Source organism: Erpetoichthys calabaricus, chromosome 18 (genome assembly GCF_900747795.2).
Source record: "Erpetoichthys calabaricus chromosome 18, fErpCal1.3, whole genome shotgun sequence".
NCBI classification, from domain to species: domain Eukaryota; kingdom Metazoa; phylum Chordata; class Cladistia; order Polypteriformes; family Polypteridae; genus Erpetoichthys; species Erpetoichthys calabaricus.
In genome coordinates, this window is record NC_041411.2 from 13,141,777 (window position 1) to 13,148,065 (window position 6,289).

Below are 6,289 nucleotides of genomic sequence, written 5' to 3' on the forward strand. Positions count from 1 at the left end.
TATTTATTTAGACAAAACATGCACAAAGCACCCTCTTCTCCACAATCTTCAAATAAACACAATAAACAATCAATAAATCAATAATCCTCCTCACTCCCAGACGCGTTGCCACCCTTCCACCCAGCTCAGCTCAGCGTCTGGGATTTCCCATCGTCCTTTTATATTCCCTGACCCGGAAGTGGTTCCAACCCTACAGTCCATGTGATTCCTTATCACTTCTGGGTCAAATAAAAAGTCCTTTTCTTCATCCAGGAAGCACGTCATTTCCTTTGTCGCCTTGCCTACAACGTACTTCCAGGATATAGGGCACAAACAACTCTCTGGGCCTCCCTGCAGCGTCATCTGTTGCCCCCTGTGGTATCCAGCAGGGCTGTAAAGGAAAACTCCATCGTCCATAATTCCCTGCTGGTATTCGGGGCACTTCCATGCCGCAGGGAGAGCTCCATCTGGCGGCCTGGGGGTGTTGGCCAGGGTGACAGGCCGGCCATATCCCACAATATATATATAGAGAGAGAGACAGAGATATATCTAAACGCTTTGTCTGAACAAAGAATTGTTAAGAGTATTTGTGAGTACAATGCAAGAATAACACCTTTGTTTAAAAGGTGCCTTTGTGTTCTTTTGACATAGTGAACTGGGGATCAAGAGGAATTTGGGATCTAGAATTTTTTCCCTGTCTGGAGCCAAAGCAAATCCTTGCCACAATGTACCAATCTGTTGCAAAGAAGATGGATGGTACAATTACTCAAACTGGGCCATTCCTCTTTTCAACTTAATCTTCACTCCTTCAAGACTTGTGGAAGGGACACTGAAGAACCTGGAGAAAATGCACAAAGAAAGTAGGAGAGATGGCATTGATGCTATTTTTAACATTTGATGCTAACATTTCCTGGAGATGTAAGGCAGCAACACTAACTTCACCACTGTAGACTCTTTCATTCTGAAGTGATAAATAAAGAAAGAAAGAAAAGAATAAACACAAAACTTGCTACAACCCTCATTTTCTGCTTGTTATGAATATTGAAGAATGAACATTCAGCAGTAACAACTCAATGTCCCCTAACTTGAGTTATTGAGACAAAGGATTTATTTTTATCCAAATATATGGTCAATTTTACAATGGAAAAACATTTAGATTTGTTAGTGTTTAATAAGTTGATGTCAACTTACATTTTTAGTACTGTGTTTTTTCTTTTACTGTTTCTTGTACTGTTTATAGGGCTTTATGATATTGGGTTTCAATAATGTTCACAACAGACAAGCATAGTTGTCCATCATCATGTTGCTGCTTTGATTATGGCCAATGTATATATCCAATGATACTAAATCAATCAATCAGTTATTACATCTGCTTAATGCAATTCAGGGTAACCCTGCATACTGTAATCAGTGGATGCAAGAGAAGAATTAACCTGGGATAGCACAATAGCCAGTCTAACAATAAAAAAATAATCAGAATTAAATAAATTACAAGAATAATGCACAAGAAAATAAAAAGTAAGCCATAGCACCTGCACTTCAAAATAGGTAACCCACCTTAAACTAAGGATGTTTGAGCCTGCCCATTAGTTGGATGGTAGACCAACCAGGAAAAGCTTGGTTTGCAGCTGGAAGTGGTGTTGGTGAGACCATAACAGACCACCTACTTTGTGGTCTGTGTGCGGATCCCAATGCCCCTCTGAAGTGATAGGGACACTGTGCCATAAAAGTTGGTGCCGTCTTTTAAATGAGATGTAAAATCATGGTCCTGTGTCTCTGTAGACATAAACGTTCCCTGTGCATCTTTTGAAAAGAGTAGGGTGTCCCATGAAGTCCTGGCTAAATTGCCCACCACAACCCAGTCAATTCTGGCCCCCAATCATCCCCAGTCTCTAATTGGCTAACCGTCTCTCTTAGTCTTTCACCACCTAATAACTAATATGTGGTGAGTGCACCGGCACAAAATGGCTGCTGTTGTATCATCCAGGTGGATGCTATGCTACACATTGATGGTGGATGAAGTGGCTTCTTGCTGTCTATGTAAAGCGCTTCGAGTGTCTACAAAAGTGCTATGTAAGTGTAGCCATCACATACAACATGGAAAAGTAAACACTTGCTAATACAAGTATATCAGAATATAAAGGCTATTTGTGGTGAGTGTGGCAATGTGTTATCAGTGCATGCTCCCAATCTGTGTGTAAGTCTAAGATCCCACATAAAGACTGATGTCAATCGTAAAAAATCCACATTTAATCTTTATCACACAGTTAAATTTACATTTGTACCATGATATGGAAAATAATGTGGTTAAATTTTACTGTTCGACAGAAACCAAATCCTCTCAGATTGATAGACACTTCTCGGCCCATTATGAAAAATGTCAAGGAGTGGAATGTTTAGAAAATGTCAGAAAAGGAGTTGTTGTTGAAGACTGTTTAGGCTGTCTAGACTTCAGCAATAGTAACCCATGGTATGTATTAAAAATGTTACTTTTATGACATTAACATTCTAGAATAATGTGAGATTTGTGGAGAAGTGAAAGGATTTTACTGGAACCAATTTCATTTTTATTTGTAAAATTACCTTATTTAATTAGTAAGAATTACAGTATGTCATTTTTTTGTAAAATTACCTTTCATAACTAGTAAGAATTATGTTATTTTTTTGTAAAATTAACTTTTATAATTAGCAAGAATTATGTTGTATGTCACTGAAATGGACTGGTGATCTGTGCAGGGTTAGTTTCAGCCTTCCACTGTATATGGTCAGGATGGGATTCAACCCCTGTGACTCCCATCAGCATTAAGTAGCTTTGATAATAGATCAACAAACAAAATTCTAAGGACAATAGATGAGGATAAAATGAGCTGGAAAAAGAATGTTTATTACAGAATATCCAGACAACTTTAATAATATTACTATATACAACCCAGGGTTATGAAGTGCTTAATCAAGCAGTAAATGATAAAACTCAAGCATCAGTCTTTAAAATGATCATATTGGGACCGCATAAGGTACAAAGTGACCCTGGATGGGCTGTCACTTTATTAATGAATTCGCTCACACACGCACACCCACAATCATAAGAAAATTTAGAGTAACCTAGCATAAATGTAATGGTGATTTGCGAGAGAGATCCAAGCTATTTAATTGTTTTTGGAACATAACAAAAATCTTGACAGAAACAGGCTATTCATTCCAACCAAGCTCACCATTCCTATTCCACTTAATTTCTCCAAGCTAACATCAAGTCTCTTAATCAGTAATGTCACATTTTCTGTGAAAGGGTGAATATAGTCAGAGAAAACAATGATGACATTCAAAAAATGAACTTGTTAGAGAAGAAAGGAAGATTATTATGAGATCTGCTTCTAAAGACGGACACTAAAGGAAAATTAATCGTTTAAAAATGCCTTTGTTGATAAAAAAGAAATAATGGATTTAAAATGTGCTAAATTTTAACTGTTAATTATTTTTAAGGATGATTACAAATTAAAAAAAGATTTGAAAATAAAATTCTTGGAACAATTCAAGTAGAACATGTTATACAAATGACAGGCTTACATCAGCATGTGTCTTCTTCCATTTTTGGACAAAACAAGTGGACCAGCGTTACTTATATGTTTAAGCCTTTACATTTAAAGCTGTGGCACAACTGGGCTGGTCTGACCACATCTCACTCTCACATACAAGTTTGCTATTAGATAGCAACAGCTCTCATATTTTACAAGACAGAAGTTCTTGACTGTGTTCGTGTTTGCAGTTTGTTATAATGTGTACGTTTTTCTTGAGATTTTGTAAATTATTACAAATAAAGCATCATCTGTCTATCGATATAGTGACGCTAGTCCACTTTATACTCTATTATTTAGACTTCAAAAGAATGTCATTGCCTCAAATCTCATATTCTTACCACACTGTCGAGATTAGCTTTTGCTGTAATTGAATAATCCCCCTCTCTTTTACATCTGTATTCCCAGGCAGTTAGACAGACCACCAGAACAAGCAGGAGAGAAAGCTTCACTTTTATTAAGCATTATTGAAATACATAGTGCCAAAAAAAGCAAAAAAAACTGTGTGAATGCCATACTACCTGGTACTGCTTAATGTTCAGTTAATCGAGGTGCCCCATTTCTTATGTTGCTTGAAGTGTTGGCAGTAAGTCAGAACATTCCTGCCATGAGTTTTCTGTTCCTCCTTTCTTCAATTCAGATCAGCCTTTTTACTGATCTTATAAAGATAATCTGCATATAATATGGTCATTGTATCTCCAAGACGACTTTGCCTTTTTTTTTTTTTTTCACAATTAAATTTTCATGACTTCAGAAAGTGCCTTTAGAACTCATATACTGTACTTCTGGTTAGGTTCAGGAGGCTACAGTGACACACGCTTGTGTAAACTAGACACAAAGGTTATAAGAAGTGCTCTTGTCTCAGCATGCAAAATCCATAACAGTAAAGCCATGTTTCTAAAATCAGCAGCTTTAACTCACGCTTCTGACATCATAAATGGGAGCCAACTGTGCAGCATTTTCGTATACTTTAGAAACAGTTTTTAGAACTGTCCATTAATTGTGATAGAAGTTATCAACAAAAACATGCATAGCCAAGCAATTCCTTAGACTCACAATATAGCAGAGCTAATTACACTTAGCTTAAAGTAATTATCAGTTAATTCTTAAGTAAACACCAAAGCATTAGTGGACAAGGTACATTTTCAGTAGCCAAGTAACATGACAAGCTGGTTTAACATAACAGATGGCATCTCTTTAAATATTCACTTTTTAAACATTACAAAAAAGTAATTTCTTTCCAGAAAAGTTCTGCTCATTTCTCAAATAAACATCATGTTAGAAAAGGGTAAATGTCTGGAGTTGATAAAAACATCAGCTTGGTTAACTCAAGGTGAATTTTGAACTTACATGTCTCATCAGAAGAGCTGACAAAACTAGTCTAAATTATTGTAATCCATCCTTAGTTGGGGTGTTCATAAGAAACGTAATGAGCTACAGAAGAAGAATACAATTAGCAAGAACAGTCACATCAGATATTTGAAATATTACATAGATAGATAGATAGATAGATAGATAGATAGATAGATAGATAGATAGATAGATAGATAGATAGATAGATAGATAGATAGATAGATAGAGAACTTTATTTGTCCCCAGGGAGAAATCTGGCTTTTTACAGCAGCTTTTTACAGCAGCTTTTTACAGCAGCTCTTTAAATAAGTACATATATATATATATATATATATATATATATATATATATATATATATATATATATTGCCATTAACATAAAGGACCCCCGTCATGTTTCTTGGCACACTTCTGCTGAATGATTGGTCGGCTGAAAGTCCTCAGTGTTAATGTGTCAGAGAGAGATGTGCAGCCTGGCTCATCATGGCACTCAGTTTTGTTTCCATTCTCTTCTGTCCTCCAGGGGGTCCAGAGTGTGTCCCATAACTGAGCCTTCCCATCTAATTAGCTTGTTGATTCAGTGGGCCCCTCTTGAAGTGATGTTACCAGCCCAGCACACCACAGTGTAGAAATTGCAAAGATGTGTACAGTACTTCAATTTAAATGGTTCAAATCAAAATATTCTCAGTTGTAATAGAAATTTTTCTTTTTTCACCCTGTGTTAGAGGTCCATAGAGGGCTAGATCCTTAGCAGAGAATCAAAAAATTCACATAATTTTTGTAATCACTGAACTTTAAATAGTATAAAACAATATTTTGCCTGCTTCTATTTGTAATCTGTCATTTTTTTACTTTCTGGGACTAGCTCTTTGAGTGCTAGGACCAGCATTAAAGAATCAAATATCATAAATGCCAAGTACTTGGTTACCCTAAATTCTGCTGTTTGTAAATTACCAGGGAGTGTTTTAGGTTGGTTTCCCAAACCTGTTTTTTCCCCCAAGGGTAATCGGCGCCTGCTCCATTTAAGCTGGGGGCAGAAGAATGAGTCCCACTCCGGACGGGACGCCAGGGGCATTCGCTTTGCCACAGCCGGCCAGACTGGATTGTCAGAGAAAACGCATTCAATCTAACAAGAGACAGCACCCCACCAGTCAATATACTGTAATGTTTTCTGGATGCCCTTTCTAAAATGGTCTGGAGTAGATAGCCTACTTGATTTAGCCATTTTCTTAGGTAATATTCGCACACATCATTTTTTAAACTGTTCAAGATATTTCCCGTTCATTAATGCAATGACTTATAAATACTGCATAAATAAAAAGCTTAACCGATTTATGAGTAAATAAAAAAGCTTAACAGACAGCTTAACCTGGGGGCAGCAAGAT